Below are 17,966 nucleotides of genomic sequence, written 5' to 3' on the forward strand. Positions count from 1 at the left end.
AACAATTATCTGCATAGAGTTACAATCACTGCTGAGGAATAACCACATTCCATAGTTCTGTGTATAGAGAGAGAATAATCTTAAAAAAAGGAAACACAAGCACAAGTAGGAAGAAAAAGTGAGAGAGGGATGAAAGAGTAGGAAAGCGAAGGTGGGGGAAAGGGGGGGGGGGGGGTGGCCAGTTCGTGTTGTGGATTTTATTGTTTATAAAGCAAGGTATACAATTTATTAATCAAAATCAAAATTTCTATATGGATGGAAACGAAAGAAAGGGATTGGATGGTTGATGGTGAAAGTGGACAGCCCTGCCTTGTGCCATTGTTTATGTCTACACTTTTTGACAATGAGCCATTTATTTTAAGTCTAGCTGATGAGTTCTTACATAACGATGAAATCCATGCCATCATGTCGGTTCCCAAGCCAATAGACCGTCATGTCTCCAACATAAAGTCCTAGGCTACTCGATCGAAGGCCTTCTCCGCGTCAGTCGACAGGAGAAGGCCCTCCATTTTTCACTCCATAGATCAGGTCAAGAGACTTAGTTACATTGTCTTTGGCCTCTCTGCCCGGCATAAAATCAGCCTGTTCCAGTCCAATCAGGCCATGGAGCAGAGGTTTCAATCTATTAGCAATAATTTTCGCCATGAGCTTGACATCTAGATTAAGCAAGGAAATTGGTCTGAAGCTAGCACAGTGTGTCGGGTCTTTGGCTTGGGAATGACCATTATGAAGGCTGCCAAAAAGTCATTGGGGACTTCTCTCGGTTTTGACAGGGAGTTCAGGGCTTCCATAAGGGGTTTTGATAGTATGTCAAGAAACGTCTTTTAATGTATGGCACTGAAGCCGTCAGGGCCTGGGCTTTTGCCTGCCTTCCTTAATAGCCTGTCTTATTTTTGAAGAGTCAATAGGTTTCTCAAGTTTTGTGATGTCATCTGGTGATAATGTGGGGAGTTTGGAGTCTTTTAAATATTTCTGAATGGCTTGCAGCCTATTGTCTTGAATGTCAACTGGTTTGTGTTGATTCGGAAGATTATAGAGACTAGTGTAAAAGTCATGAATATGTTGAGCTATTTGTTCGGTGGTAATATCAATCTTCCCAGCCCTGTTCTGTATACCCCTAATATTATGGTCTTGTCATCGTGTTCGTAATAAATTTTTTTACGGAAGAATAGAAACTGTTTAGTTTTGGCATCTAGAATCTGCTTTGCTAGTGTCCAACAGGGCCACTGCCAAATGTACCGTTAAAGAAAGTTTGTGGAGGGTTTCGAGAGACAAATTTGATCTGTTAAGTACTTAATTTCATTCTCTTTCTCCCTTTTACGTCAGGTTCCCATTTTAATTAACTCACCTCTAATGGAATATTTGCGGGCCTCCCAAACCATCATGGGGTCTACATGAGGGGTTACATTGTGTTGAAAGAATTTGGTTAGTAATGATTTTATCTTAAACAGTAGTACTGGGTCAGTTAATAATGAAGAATTTAATGTCCATGTATTAAATTTGGCGAAAGGGACTGACAAATTTAGGGTGATAGAAATGGGTGCATGGTCAGAGATAGATTGTATCCCTATATTGGCTTCAGATGTCACATGGAGGTTCCTCTGTTATATGAATAGGTAGTCAATCCTTGAATGACGATTATATGGGATTGAGTAGAACGTGAAGTCTTTGTCTTCCGGATAAAGGAAGCGCCTCAGTTAATTGCATTGAGTTTAGTACTGATTTGAGTCTTCTTAAGATTTTGCATGTAATATAGGTTTTGCCTGAGGAAGTGTCAACTAAGGGATTTAGGGGAATGTTAAAATCCCCACCTAGGATCAGAAACCCTGCACTAAAGCCTTCCAGTTCTTTTATTAGATGTTGGCAGAATGTTAAGTGGGAGGTGTTCGGGAAATATATGTTCGCCAGAGTAATAGGGACTCCTCTGCATTTCCCTTTAAGGAAGATAAATCTCCCCTCTGAGTCCGATAGTCTGTCAGTCAATTCAAAAGAAGCAGTCCTACTCACCAAAATAGACACCCCTTTTGATTTGGAGGTATCGTTGGTGGCATGATATGCCTCAGTGAAGAAGGAGTCGGTGAGCCTGGGCACGTGGTTTGTCGTAAAGTGTGTTTCCTGTAGGAAAACAAATCTGGGCCTACCTTTTTTGAGTTCCCTTAGAAGGGTCGAGCGCTTCTCGGGAATGTTCAAACCTTTGACGTTGTGAGAAATAACAGTGGGGTTGTGTCCCAGGGAAGAGTACGCCATGGTTCAGGTTCAGAGACAGCTGGCAACCTACACCTATAATTACAACTCAATAGATTGTTAGTTATTCAAATACAACACTTGGTAGAAACTTAACAGGGCAGCGTATGAATGGGTTTGGGTGAGGGATAGAAAGAAGGATAGTCAGAGAAACAGTGACAGTAGTAGAAGAGGAGAAAAAGGTAAAACACCTCTTGGGCAATTATACTGTCCCAATAGATTCCAATTAGTGCACAGTGGTAGGGGCAATAAGCCCTATCGAAGTGCACTCTGTGGGGTAGAGAGAGGTGTTGGCAGAAATAAACAGCACCAACTAGGACGTATAAAAAGTATATAGAATGGATTATCTATATATGCGGAGAGTGGTGGGCCGCAGCCTATGAAGACAATGAGAACCAATATAAATTTTGATTGAAAGGGGGGGAGTTAAACCCACCTCCCTCTTAATCAATTACAATATGATAAAAACAATTGCAATCAAAGAAACAATTTGATACACACTCTAAATAATTTGAAAAGATAACAACAGGTAAGCATGGGGAGTACCAAGCCCGGGTACATAACAGGTCTTTGTTACCGGCAGAGGCCTAAATACTGCGAGCAACCACACATCTGAAGGTCGGAAGGGTTCAAGTCAGTTTAAAGTGTCCCACCTGCACAGATCCATGTATCCTGTGCAGAGTTCCTCAAAAGAGCATGAAGTGCCCCAGTTAATTGTTATGACAAAGTACGGATGAGGCAACAAGGGTTAGTAGGAACTACATGGAACGAAAAAAGGGCCCATATATCAGAGACTGCGATGTTAGGTGGAACGATCAAATACTTAAACCTGAGTGACGAATTATTATAGACTGCTCCAAGAACTCCAGTGTGATAAGATTGCCTCGTCAGGGTAGGGTGTACAGGAACAAGTTGTAGGCCGCTGTTGGAGCCGCGAAATAGAAGTGCTCATTCCGTTAGGCAGACAACTTTGGTAAAAATAAAGGTGGAATTAACCTATAGACCTAAGCAAACAGGGTATGTCGAATAACTGAGATCCAATACCGAATTGAACAATTAAGTAGTTTGGTTTGGTACTTTGGTAGTCAGACTTCCTCTAGATCCCTAGATGAGTGGGCTCTGTTGTTTGGAGTGCCTGCCAGTGAGCCATCTTGTCGGGTTTGTTTCAGCTTCTTGGTGTCAGGAGACTAGTAGACCAGACTGTGTGGACTGCACAGAGGAGACCAGAAACACATGTAAGTGAAATGGTGTTTATTAACAAGTGATAAGTGACAGGAACAAACAGTGCAAAACCCACACAACAACCCACTACAAACAACAATGTATATATATATAAGTAAAGGGAGATACCGTAATCGTAAACAAGCCAAGCCAAGGTCATACACAGGGAAGTCAGCAGAAGGGTAAGGACGGGAACCTGAACAGGACAAGGAGAGGATGGATGGGGTTCAGGGCAGGGATCCAAGGGAGCCAGGAACAGAAGGGACAGGACTAGGAAGGCCTCAGGATAGGGATTGGATCAGATCAGGACAAGGCAGATAGCAGGCTCAAGGTCAAACAGGCAGCAAGGTCAGAACGCAGGGCGAGAGAGAGAGAGAGATACCAAGGCCAGCCAATGAGGGCTTGCCGGGTATTTGTAAGGCTGTGGTAATTGACTTCACGTTACAGCTGAGCGCAGTGTGACCTGTTTGCTCCACACTGCCAGAGTGCACCCGCTGGTTGACGCCGGTACTACGGCTCGAGGATGCAACAGTGCCACCAGCAGGAAAGACCTCTTACTGCAGGTCCTAGGTGTTGGAAGACACCTGCTGATGGACACTGGTACTGCGATCCAAGGGACCGATAGCGCCACCAACGGGTAGACCTTCTCATGACAGTACCCCCCCCTAAAGGAGCGGCCTCCGGACGCTCCAACAAGGTGTATCTGTTCAAAGTTCATGGCCTTCAACTGGACAGATGAGGGCACATCAGGCCGGGCATCGGGTACATCAACCTGGACAGTGGGTACTGCTGGCATGTCAGAGTCATTAAGCTGGGCAGCAGACGACAGGAACCACTTGAGCTGGGCAGCAGACGACAGGAACCACTTGAGCTGGGCAGCAGACGACAGGAACCACTTGAGCTGGGCAGCAGACGACAGGAAACACTTGAGCTGGGCAGCAGACGACAGGAAACACTTGAGCTGGGCAGCAGACGACAGGAAACACTTGAGCTGGGCAGCAGACGACAGGAAACACTTGAGCTGGGCAGCAGACGACAGGAAACACTTGAGCTGGGCAGCAGACGACAGGAAACACTTGAGCTGGGCAGCAGACGACAGGAAACACTTGAGCTGGGCAGCAGACGACAGGAAACACTTGAGCTGGGCAGCAGACGACAGGAAACACTTGAGCTGGGCAGCAGACGACAGGAAACACTTGAGCTGGGCAGCAGACGACAGGAAACACTTGAGCTGGGCAGCAGACGACAGGAAACACTTGAGCTGGGCAGCAGACGACAGGAAACACTTGAGCTGGGCAGCAGACGACAGGAAACACTTGAGCTGGGCAGCAGACGACAGGAAACACTTGAGCTGGGCAGCAGACGACAGGAAACACTTGAGCTGGGCAGCAGACGACAGGAAACACTTGAGCTGGGCAGCAGACGACAGGAAACACTTGAGCTGGGCAGCAGACGGCAGGAAACACTTGAGCTGGGCAGCAGACGGCAGGAACCACTTGAGCTGGGCAGCAGACGGCAGGAACCACTTGAGCTGGGCAGCAGACGGCAGGAACCACTTGAGCTGGGCAGCAGACGACAGGAACCACTTGAGCTGGGCAGCAAACGACAGGAACCACTTGAGCTGGGCAGCAAACGACAGGAACCACTTGAGCTGGGCAGCAGATGACAGGAACCACTTGAGCTGGAGGGCAGACACCCGAACATCAGGCTGGAGGGCTGGAACATCAGACTGGAAAGCTGGAACATCCGACTTGGAAGCTGGCACATCAGACTGAGAAGCTGGCACATCAGACTGAGAAGCAGGCACATCAGACTGAGAAGCAATCTTCGAGGCATCAGGCTGAAAGGCAAGCTGCAAGACATCAGGCTGGGAAGCTGGCACATCAATCTGGGAAGCTGGCACATCAATCTGGGAAGCTGGCACATCAATCTGGGAAGCTGGCACATCAATCTGGGAAGCTGGCACATCAGACTGGGAAGCTGGCACATCAGACTGGGAAGCTGGCACATCAGACTGGGAAGCTGGCACATCAGACTGGGAAGCTGGCACATCAGACTGGCAGGTAGGCATCAAGACATCAGGCTGGAAGACAAGCTGCAAGGCATCAGGCTGGGAAGCTGGCACATCAATCTGGGAAGCTGGCACATCAATCTGGGAAGCTGGCACATCAATCTGGGAAGCTGGCACATCAATCTGGGAAGCTGGCACATCAGACTGGGAAGCTGGCACATCAGACTGGGAAGCTGGCACATCAGACTGGCAGGTAGGCATCAAGACATCAGGCTGGAAGACAAGCTGCAAGGCATCAGGCTGGGAAGCTGGCACATCAATCTGGGAAGCTGGCACATCAATCTGGGAAGCTGGCACATCAATCTGGGAAGCTGGCACATCAGACTGGGAAGCTGGCACATCAGACTGGTAGGTGGGCATCAAGACATCAGGCTGGAAGACAAGCTGCAAGGCATCAGGCTGGGAAGCTGGTACAGCAAACTGGGAAGCTGGCACATCAATCTGGGAAGCTGGCACATCAATCTGGGAAGCTGGCACATCAATCTGGGAAGCTGGCACATCAATCTGGGAAGCTGGCACACCAATCTGGAAAGCTGGCACATCAGACTGGTAGGTAGGCATCAAGACATCAGGCTGGAAGGCAAGCTGCAAGACATCCGGCTGGAAGGCAGGGACATCGAGCTGGAAGGCAGGCATCGGGACGACAGACTGGGAGGCAGGCACATCAGACTGTAAAGCTGGAACATCAGACTGCAAAGCTGGAACATCAGACTGCAAAGCTGGAACATCAGACTGGAAGGCTGGAACAGCAGACTGCAAAGCTGGAACAGCAGACTGCAAAGCTGGAACAGCAGACTGCAAAGCTGGAACAGCAGACTGCAAAGCTGGAACAGCAGACTGCAAGGCTGGAACAGCAGACTGCAAAGCTGGAACAGCAGACTGGAAGGCTGGAACATCAGACTGGAAGGCTGGAACATCAGACTGGAAGGCTGGAACATCAGACTGTAAAGCTGGAACATCAGACTGTAAAGCTGGAACATCAGACTGCAAAGCTGGAACATCAGACTGGAAGGCTGGAACATCAGACTGGAAGGCTGGAACATCAGACTGGAGAGCTGGAACAGCAGACTGCAAAGCTGGAACAGCAGACTGCAAAGCTGGAACAGCAGACTGGGAGGCTGGAACAGCAGACTGGGAGGCAGGCACATCAGACTGTAAGGCTGGAACATCAGACTGGAAGGCTGGAACGTCAGACTGCAGAGCTGGAACGTCAGACTGCAGAGCTGGAACGTCAGACTGCAGAGCTGGAACGTCAGACTGCAGAGCTGGAGCGTCAGACTGCAGAGCTGGAACGTCAGACTGCAGAGCTGGAACGTCAGACTGCAAAGCTGGAACGTCAGACTGGAAGGCTGGAACAGCAGACTGGAAGGCTGGAACAGCAGACTGGAAGGCTGGAACAGCAGACTGGAAAGCTGGAACAGCAGACTGGAAGGCTGGAACATCAGACTGGAAGGCTGGAACATCAGACTGGAAGGCTGGAACATCAGACTGGAAGGCTGGAACATCAGACTGGAAGGCTGGAACAGCAGCCTGGAAGGCTGGAACAGCAGACTGCAAAGCTGGAACAGCAGACTGCAAAGCTGGAACAGGTTGGGTTACTGGCAAGATGGTGTGGGTTGGGAAGAATTTTTGCTTCTTCTTTGGTTTAGCCCGTGCAGTTTTGTATGTAGGTGCAGGGCTGTAAGCAAAGAAAGTAGCTGGATCGAAGGAAGACCAAGGAACTGTAGCTAGAGAGGGGTTTTGTGGGACTGTTACAGGTGGAGGAGAAGAGACAGGTGAATTGAAAGCAGGATAGGTGCGACACTTGGAGACTGGGTGATAGTATTTGGTAGGGAACTGATTAAACTGGGTTGTAGCTGAGGTTGCCATAGGTGATGGGGAGATAGATCTTTTGGAAGGCAGATGATTAATGGCAGGGCTGGAATGTTGTGGCTTAGCTAAAGACAGGAGATCTGACCATGCCTGCAGCAAAGGTTGAACAAACGCTGATTTACATACAGCCTGACTAACCAGAGATTGTACTGAATAAATGCAATCGGATAACACCTGCTGGGAACAAGCGGAATAATGTTCATCAAAGTAAGCCGGATCATCCTCTAACAACCATACCAGGGATTCCACCTGGTCACAACTGAAAGGAGGGGAGAAATCGTCACTACCTTCGGGAATGCATGATGAGGCTGACTTTGTACATAATTGGATCAAAGGCAGAACATCCTCAAATAACACATGACCTTGATCTACAAGTAAATGGGCGGTTTGTATCGTTTCCAGCAGTTGGTCTCGGGTCCAATCTTTAAGAGTCTGACAACAATATTCATTATCCTCTGCCGCCAGCAGAGAATAATAGACAATTTCATCAAAGTCCATTTTGCGCGCCCACCGTAACAGGACGGTTTCTCAGTGCAGCCACGTCTGGTCAGGGATGGCCTTGGTATACTGTCAGGAGACTAGTAGACCAGACTGTGTGGACTGCACAGAGGAGACCAGAAACACATGTAAGTGAAATGGTGTTTATTAACAAGTGATAAGTGACAGGAACAAACAGTGCAAAACCCACACAACAACCCACTACAAACAACAATGTATATATATATAAGTAAAGGGAGATACCGTAATCGTAAACAAGCCAAGCCAAGGTCATACACAGGGAAGTCAGCAGAAGGGTAAGGACGGGAACCTGAACAGGACAAGGAGAGGATGGATGGGGTTCAGGGCAGGGATCCAAGGGAGCCAGGAACAGAAGGGACAGGACTAGGAAGGCCTCAGGATAGGGATTGGATCAGATCAGGACAAGGCAGATAGCAGGCTCAAGGTCAAACAGGCAGCAAGGTCAGAACGCAGGGCGAGAGAGAGAGAGAGATACCAAGGCCAGCCAATGAGGGCTTGCCGGGTATTTGTAAGGCTGTGGTAATTGACTTCACGTTACAGCTGAGCGCAGTGTGACCTGTTTGCTCCACACTGCCAGAGTGCACCCGCTGGTTGACGCCGGTACTACGGCTCGAGGATGCAACAGTGCCACCAGCAGGAAAGACCTCTTACTGCAGGTCCTAGGTGTTGGAAGACACCTGCTGATGGACACTGGTACTGCGATCCAAGGGACCGATAGCGCCACCAACGGGTAGACCTTCTCATGACACTTGGGTTGACGTTTCTCTGGCGAAGTGAGCGGAGAATGTGGTGGGCTCCGATCTAGAGGTGGCAGGATAAATTCCCGGTACCATTCTGGGAGACAAATCTGGCCTAGTTGAAGTGAGTTACAAAACTCAGATAGAACCTCTGGTGTACATAGAGAGTGCTGCCGGCCATTGTACGTTACAAGGAGGGAGAATGGAAAATGCCATGTGTACCGCAAGTCTTTCTCTTGCAATTTCTTTAAAAGAGGTCGCAGAGGTCTTGGAAGAGCATGATAGTCTCTCCATTGAAGACAATCTGTTCATTCCTGCGAGCTTTGCGCATGATTTCCTCTTTTAGACCGAAGTTTTGCAGACAGCATATAATATCACATGGAGGCAGAGTGTCAGGGCCTCTGGCTCTGAGGGCTCTGTGAGCTCTCACAAACTCTATTTCTGTATCTTCTGGTCTTTCAAGGAGACTATTAAAGACTCTCTGTAAGGCTGGTATTATTTGCTCACTGTCCACTGATTCCGGTATCCCCCGGACTCTAATATTGTTGCACCTGCCTCTGTTGTCCAGGTCTTCCAAGTGTCTGTTCATATCTGTGAAATGGAGAGCGTGTGTGGTTGTTACACTCTCTAATCTGCGTATGGCTTTCTCCCTGTGTTTTCCGGCCATTTCAGCAGAGGCCATCTTTTCAGTGAGGACCAGCAGATTTGTTTTAAGATCCGTGATTGCAGCTGAAAATGAATATTTTATGTCTGTTGCGAATCCTGCCATGTCAGCGTATGTGAGGGGGGGGCGAGCATTTTTCCTACCGTTACCCTTCGTGGCCGACTGTGAGTCCTCACTGAAGTCCTCCTCCATGTGTACGGGCACCATCTTGCTTCCAGCCATGCCTCTCTGAGTAGATGCCTGGATTTTGAAGATGTCGGAGATATTTCTCCCTGTGTAGGCAGTCAATGAGCGGCGGGATCGAGTGTGTGGAGTATGGCGGTTCTGCCTGCTCATTATCAGGTGTCCGTGGTGCAAAGAGACGGGTTAGGGCTGCGGGTCCATCGGAGCACCTCTGTTATGCTGCCATTTCCTCCGTGCACCAAGCCACGCCCCCACTATACTTATTTAACTTATATGCAGAGTACATCATGTGAAATGCCAGGATTGAAGAATCACAAGCTGGAATTAAGATCGATGGGAGATATATCAACAACCTGAGATATGCAGAAGATACCACACTAATGGCAGAAAGTGATCAAGAACTAAAGAGTCTCTTAATGAAAGTGAAAGAGGAGAGCGCAAAAGCTGGCCTGAAAGATTAAGAAAACTAAGATCATGGCAACCAGTCCCATCACTCCTTGGCAAAGAGAAGGAGAAGAAATTGAAACAGTGACAGATTTTATCTTCCTAGGTTCCAAGATCACGGCAGACGGTGACTGTAGCCATGAAATTAAGAGACTCTTGCTTCTTGGGAGGAAAACAAGGGCAAATTCCCAGTAGTAACCTATGGCTGTGAAAGTTGGACCATAAGGAAGGCTGAAAGCAGAAGAATTGATGCCTTTGAACTCTGGTGTTATAGAAGACTCTTAAAAGTCCCTTGGATGGCCCAGAAGATCAAACCAGTCAATCTTGAAGCAAATCAACCCAGAATATTCACTGAAAGGACAAATCCTGAAGCTGAAACACAAATACTTTGGCCACCTAATGTGAAGAGAGGACTTATTGGAAAATACCCTGATGCTCTGAAACATGGAAGGAAAAAGGAGAAGAGGACAACAGAAAGGGTAGATAATATCATTGAAACAATGAACATGAAGTTAAGCAAGCTCCGGGAGGCAGTGGAGGACAGAAAAGAGTCGAACACGACTAAATGACTGAACAACAACAACAAATGCAGGTTGCAAACACAGTGCATTTGCCCGCACCAGATCGCATGGTACAAAAGTACCATGTGATCCGGTTACTGTGCATTTCAATAAGTAGAGCATGCACTACTTTTGGTATGGTGCAATTTCAACCCACTCAAAATGAATGGGCTGAAATCTCCTTGCACAGAACTGCATGTGAATCGCACACATCGTTGCCCTCTGAAGCATTCTACTTGTGTCAGGGGAAGAGTTTGGATCCATGACACCCTGGGCTCATAAGAAGTAGGTTAATTGGCACTGGGCATATTGCACCTTGTAAGAGCAGCACCATCATTGGCAGAAAAGACTTACTGCAGGGGACAGCACAGGGGGAGGGCTACAGATGCCAAGAGAGCTGCTGGTTTTATTTTTAACTTTATTTGGATTTTTTTTTACTTGAGAGTTGGATTTTAAAAGGTTTGTAAAGGTTCAGCTTTAAAAAAAAATACCAAACATGTCATACTTACCTGCTCTGTGCAATACCCTGATTCTCCTCTTCTCGGTTCCCCCGCTGGCATTTCTGGCCCCTCCCATCTGCTGAGTGCCCCCATACCAATCCTCTTGCTCTGGGGGCACTTGTGCCTCCTCGCTCCTGAGCCGCCCCTATGTGTCTATGAGACAGCCCCACTCCCTCCTTGCTGGCTGTGATTGACAGCAGCAGGAGCCAATGGCTCCTGCTGCTGTGTCTCAGTTAATGAGGAGGCAGAGACCCGGGAGAGCTTCTGCTATTGTGCACACCACTTAATTGGGATCAGGCTCAGGTGAGTATAAGAGGGGGATTGAGAGAAGCTGCACACAGAAGGGTTTTTTTTTACCTTCATGCATTTTCCTTTTAAGATATAGTTTTTTGATTTTACAGTATACAGTGGTTTAGCAATGATGACAAAGTTTTAATTTTACAGTTCATGTGTACTATGCACACTGGGAAAGAAGACATCTTCAGTCACTCGTTAAAATTATTCTAGTAAATTGTATTTGGATGGTTACTCTACCAACAGTGACATGCACTATCTAGAACCAGTAGTAAATCATGCACAGTTGATTAAGGTTGTCATAGAACAACAGATAATACTTAACTGGGTTGTAGCTTTAACAGAAGCTGTCATAATAAACATGAGTAATTATATGATCCATGTCTGGGCTAGACGCTTTCTGATGTCCATTATCTTTTAGTCCAACTGTGTAAAGCAAAATATTGTGTAAAGCAAAATACTTTACTATTCTATGATCTATTTTCTATATTCAGATTTACAGGGCACCACTCAGAATGTGCTTTACAGAAAACAATCCACTTCATCAGGTCAAAGCACCATTAAGCATATAGTGGGTATTGTGGTAGACAGAAAGTTAGATTTCTGTTAAAAAAGAAAATACCATTTTTTTTTTTAGAAATACAGTTGCTTAAAATAAATATATATGTATATATATATATATATCTATATATATATATATATAGGCTTGTGAGTGGCGATGAAAGGACACCGAGAGCGCAAGACCCTCCCTCGCTTCTTCCCTTCCAGAACAACAACCCACCTGCTTGATCAGTAGTCACATGTGAACGCATCCAACAGAATATATACCAAGCCATCTCCCCTAGCTCAGTGTCTCTCCACCAAGGGTCATTAATATTTACTCAGAGGTTCAGGTTCAGCTGTCTGTGTTCACTCACTGTTCCTTCCAGATAGTCCCTCTGAGACAGTATTACAGTGCAGACCCCTCTAGCTAGGTACACCTCTTCCAGACCCTCCAGGGGGATAGCCCCACTCCCAGGAATGCTTGGCCTGGCCTAAAAGGCCTTTTGCAACCCGCTTTAGCCTCCACCACCATAACGGTCAGGAAGTCTACAGCTGGCTCTTCTGGGTGCAGGTTTACCTCTTCCTGCCCAGGGCCCCCAGGCGCTGATTACATCTGCCGCATGGTGGGTACTCTGGCTCCCATGCATGAACTGCATGTTTGAGATCTCCCCAGAGTGGCTCAGTTATACTGAGGTCAGGAGACTGAGATGGCTACTCCAGAACCTTCACTTTATTCTGCTGTAGCCAATGACAGGTTGACTTGACCTTGTGTTTTGGATCATTGTCATGTTTGAATGTTCAAGTATGTCCCATGCACAGCTTCCTGGCTGATGAATGCAAATGTCCCTCCAGTATTTTTTGATCACATACTGCATTCATCTTGCCATCAATTTTGACCAAATTTCCTGTGCCTTTGTAGCTCACACATCCCCAAAACATCAGCGATCCACCTCTGTGTTTCACAGTAGGAATGGTGTACCTTTCATCATAGGCCTTGTTGACTCCTCTCCAAATTAAGCATTTATGGTTGTGGCCAGAAAGCTAAATTTTGGTCTCATCACTCCAAATTACTTTGTGCCAGAAGGTTTGAAGCTTATCTCTGTGTTGTTTGGCGTATTGTAAATGGGATACTTTGTGGCATTTGCGTAGTAATGGCTTTCTTTTGGTGACTCGACCATGCAGCCCATCTTTTTTCAAGTGCCTCCTTATTGTGCATCTTGAAACAGCCACACCACATGTTTTCAGAGAGTCCTGTATTTCACCTGAAGTTATTTGTGTTTTTTTCTTTGCATCCCGAACAATTTTCCTGGCAGTTGTGGCTGAAATCTTAGTTGGTCTACCTGACCGTAGTTTGGTTTCAGCAGAACCCCTCATTTTCCACTTCTAGATTAGAGTTTGAACACTGCTGAATGGCATTCTCAATTCCTTGGATATCTTTTTATATCACTTTCCTGTTTTATACAGTTCAAATACCTTTCCCAACAGATCTGCTGACAATTCTTTTGCTTTCCCCATGACTCAGAATCCAGAAACGTCAGTGCAGCACTGGATGAACGATGCAAGGGTCTGTCAGGAGTCCAGGAACGTATTGATCTTTTATACACACACACTAATTACAAGCAAACAGATACCAGGTGAGGATGGTTACCTTTAATAGCCATTCAAACCCCTTTGTGTCAACTTGTGTGTATGTTATCAGGCCAAAATCACCAGGGTATGTAAACTTTTGATCAGGGTCATTTAGGTAGTTTCTGTTGTCATTATGATTTAAAAAGAGTAAACACAGTTGATTGATAATAAATGGCTTCAGCCAAACACTAACCATGAGTGAAAGAAAAGTTTTTGTGTTATTATTCATATTTTCTGAAAAATGGCCAAGAAATCATAAATTCTGCCAGGGTATGTAAACTTATGAGCACAACTGTATGTGTCCATGCACACTAGGACAATTACAGGCATATTTTGAGCTCAGCATTTAGAGGCAGGAAAAAAACCCTTCTAGATTCAGTTTTTGATTGGAGCTTTCTGGCAGAAAAAACACTAAACTCTCCTAAATTCGTCTAGACTATGTACAAAACACGCTCTATATGGACATTTTTTTTCTGCCAGGGGAACTGTCGTGTTTTTTAAGCCCAGTGTGCATGGAGCCTTGGGCTAGATAGAGAAATTCCTTGGCTGCAATAGTGGCTTTTCAGTAGCTGCTAGTGTTAGACCATGATATGTACTCCTTGAACTACACTACTAGGGGGCTGTTTTTGAAACATTGTGTAATGGGTTGTGTTACAGCATTGACCATGTCTCCACTTACATCTATAAATTCCTTCATTGAAGTATTGCTTACAAGTCTAGAAATACTGCTGCTATTCCTAGACCATGAGATTCTCCTTTTGTCTGGACAGATGGCCACTTCCTGCACCTCTTTTTTTTACAGTTTCCGTTTACAGTTGATCTATCATCAGAACTCACGCTTCATATAATTCAACAGGACACATGTCTGTATTACAACATCTTATTACTATTTTTAGTAAAAAGATAACTCTTTCTTGATGTGGTTATCACTGAAATCCCTTTTGTGGCATAACACCTTGGCTAAAGCAGCAGTAAGGTAAAAGGTTCAAAAAGCTACCCTGCATATGTAATAAGCAAATATGACCATCCCAACCCACCCCACCCCAATATATGAACGTTAAAAAAAAGTACTGTACAGTATATATATGTAATGATACCCCCATAGGGGCTACTGGATATTGTGGTCCACCCGTCACCCTGCCCAGCCGGGCATTCACTTCCCATCCACCTTAGAGACAATGAACAGTCCCTATGTTTGTTTTTGTATTTTTATTGAGGGGTTTTGAACTTGGATAGGATAAGGGAAATTATGGGATGCCCAGAATCAACAATGGAATCAATAAGATGATCAGTTGGAACCTCTATTTACACTTCTAGAGCTCCAGTCTCCTCCAGCACAACGCTTATTTGTAGACTGATTCCCTCTCTCGTACAATACTTAGTTCCAGGCACAGCTAGCACATGGTAGGCCAAACTCTGACTCTGTCAGGCCTTAGCAATTGCCATTTGCAGGCAGGGAACGTGGGCCCCTTTAGTGTAGTAATAGTGAAAGAAAAAGTATTTTAATGCTAGCTGTCCTTTGGTGGACTACTGCTTCCAGTCAGTCCTCTTCAGGCCCTGCCAGCTCTCCTAGCTGCAGCTGCCCAACTCCACTCCCCATGACACCACAGTCTCTCCTGCTGGCTCTACATCCATCTCAGACTGCACACTCCCAGTCCACTCCGGCATGCTTCCCAGCTTTCTCAACTGTGCCTGTCACTCACCAGCCCTCCTGGCTGCACTCCGGTGGATCCCTCCTGGAGACTTGCCCAGCAACACTAGCTCCTGTTGTCTTTCTTGGTTTCTCACTGTGCCTCCTGTCCAGATCCTTCTTTGTTTCTCAGCAAGGGTGTGACTTGCACCCAAACCCCTCAGGCCCAAGGTCACCCCCCCTCCCCCAGACTGGGGAGTGCCTCAAAGGCCTCGACAACCTAGTGCTCCAAAAATCAGGCCTGCCCCCTGCCAATCCTAGTTGGGGATTGGCCAGGGCTCCCTGAGTCACCAGCCACTCCTAGCCCACACAGATCAAAACAAGCAGGCCTAGCTCACAGCTAGGCCTGATTAAATGTACCTGTACTTACAAAAATCCTACTTCTAGCACATACCTAAAGTAGAGGGTGTTACATATACATAAAAATAAGGTTTTTAATGCCCAGTTGAACCCATGCTATTTATTTCTGTAATGTAGTCAGGCTGCATATGCAGTAATACATATGCTGTTCTGTTACTTTTTTACACTGCTAAATTCTGCAGAAAAAGTGAAAAACCTTGTGCTGGCAGCAGGTAGGAGATCTAGATCTGGGCTTTCACACACAAAGCAGCAGTTTGATGCTCTGTAAACAAGACTGTTGTTGATTAGAGCAGCGTTCAGGGAGTGGGTCAGACTGCTGGAAAGCCATGCTACTGCTTTGTATGTAGCAGAGGTCTAACTCTGTCAGCACAAGGTAGTTTAATGCTTGCTACAGCACTTAGCAGTGTAAAATACTAATACGAGCAACTAATATTTTACTGTATATGCGTATATGCAGCCTGTCTACATTACAGTAAAAAATAACAAAGATTCAATTGGGCTTTAAAATATTAACACTCACTAATACGATTATTTACAATAATAGGGAGCTGGCATGGCAACAATATAAAGACTGCTTGTTTTCTGGTTGGCATGCTGACAGTAAAGTCTGATTGGTGATCTTCATACTTCCAGTTTAGTGATTCAGAAAAAGCCAGGGTCAGTTACTCAGAAAGCCAGAGGGTCAGTATGACCCAAGCAACTATTATTTAGCAATATTTTGCTCTCCTTTAGTGCCAAAAGTCTGTCAAAAATAGTAATTTTCATCACCTAGCTAAACATGTTTATGAAAAAATAATTTGGACCATGAGCATATTAGATTTATAAATCATTTTTAAAGAAAAGTCAAATCTCTAAATCTCTGCAAGACAGGACACTGATATTTAGTAAAGAGACATCAGCAATGTGAACCTCCATAATTGTTCGCTACAGATTTCTTTATATTTTATAAGCAGATATTTTCCCTGTTTGTGCCAACTACAGTTAATGAATGTATTTTTTTTACTCACAAATGGTTGCTTCCATTCAACAATACATTTTCCACAATCTTTTTGTGCAGAAGATTCAGAAGGTCACACTCACAGCCTGATTGTGAAATTAGGTGCGATGAAGCTAAACCTTAATAAAGTAATAAAATAATGCTAAAAGGATGGGCACCTGTGTTTTTCTCAAACATGCAGGCTTGTGAAAAAGAAGCTCCAGATTTGAATATTCTCCTGCATCAGATTGGATGCATTTCATTTCAGCCCACCCTCATACTTTAGTAAGTAAGGCCCAGGTTATCTTCATTTTACTTAAAACATTAGTAAACCAGGCCTCAATTCTTTGCAATTTGCACAAATTCAGTAACAACTCAGTGGACAATTCCTGGACATTACTGAATTGTATATTTTCCAGATAAGTAAACTATGACTAAAAATAGCAATGTTTTTATTATATTTAAAGATATGAAAAGCCCCCCCACACACACACCTACACACCTTCCCAATTATAAAGATACCCAGCAGACATACATTAATTTCAATTATTCCAGCTGGACACATGATAAGCAGGGTTCTTCTTCTTCTCCTTCTCCTCAAAACTGCATAGAACGGTGCTCATGTTGTGATGTGGTACTGTTGTTTTATGTAACATTCTGAATCCAGGCTGTGTGATGACATACTCTCCGGTGGAGTGTCCATCTCCACCTTGGCTTACAGGTGAATTGGACTTTATATTAGATTGTACATTCTTTAGGGCCCTCTTAACCCTTGTATTCTATTGTATTGTAACTGTACTATCTCCCTTAAGATTGGAATGCGCTGTGCAAACTGTTGGCACTATATAAATCCTGTATAATAATAAATCAACCTAGAAGAGGATTTGGGACCACGGACAGAGGAGAACCTGGAAGGCAGGATTTATGTGTGGTGAAGGTAGTGATTTCCAACATTTTGTATAAAAATCTCTTGGATTGGGCTTTAATCGTATGCTGTTAAAACAAATCCTATTTTGTATTAAATGTCCCTAAAAGATAAAAAGGACATGTTAATGAGCAAGAGTGTCAATTCACAAATGCACAGGTTAAATTTGTATTATCTTGCATTATTTCTTCATTTTTACAGCATAAATTGAAGTTTTAAATTAACAAGATTATTTTTCGAATGAGTCTGCTGAAATTACCGTAGGAGTCTTTGTGTAACAATTAATAAAGTCCACCGAAAACATTTTTCTTTTTTTGTATTTTGTCAGGAAATATTAGAAGTGTGCCTCTGACATATTTTATTATGGTCTGTGTCTCTATCAAGGATTTTTGAGTCCTGGTGATGGGACATTTTTTGTGTTGCGGTGGAAACAGTTAGAACCCCTTGGGTTTTTTTATTCTGATGTCTTCCTGTTCAAGTGACACCCACACCCTTTCTTCTTATCCTGGTGTCACCCAGACAGAAAGTGAAGTT

This window comes from Aquarana catesbeiana, linkage group LG03 (assembly GCF_042186555.1).
Source record: "Aquarana catesbeiana isolate 2022-GZ linkage group LG03, ASM4218655v1, whole genome shotgun sequence".
Taxonomy (NCBI): Eukaryota; Metazoa; Chordata; class Amphibia; order Anura; family Ranidae; genus Aquarana; species Aquarana catesbeiana.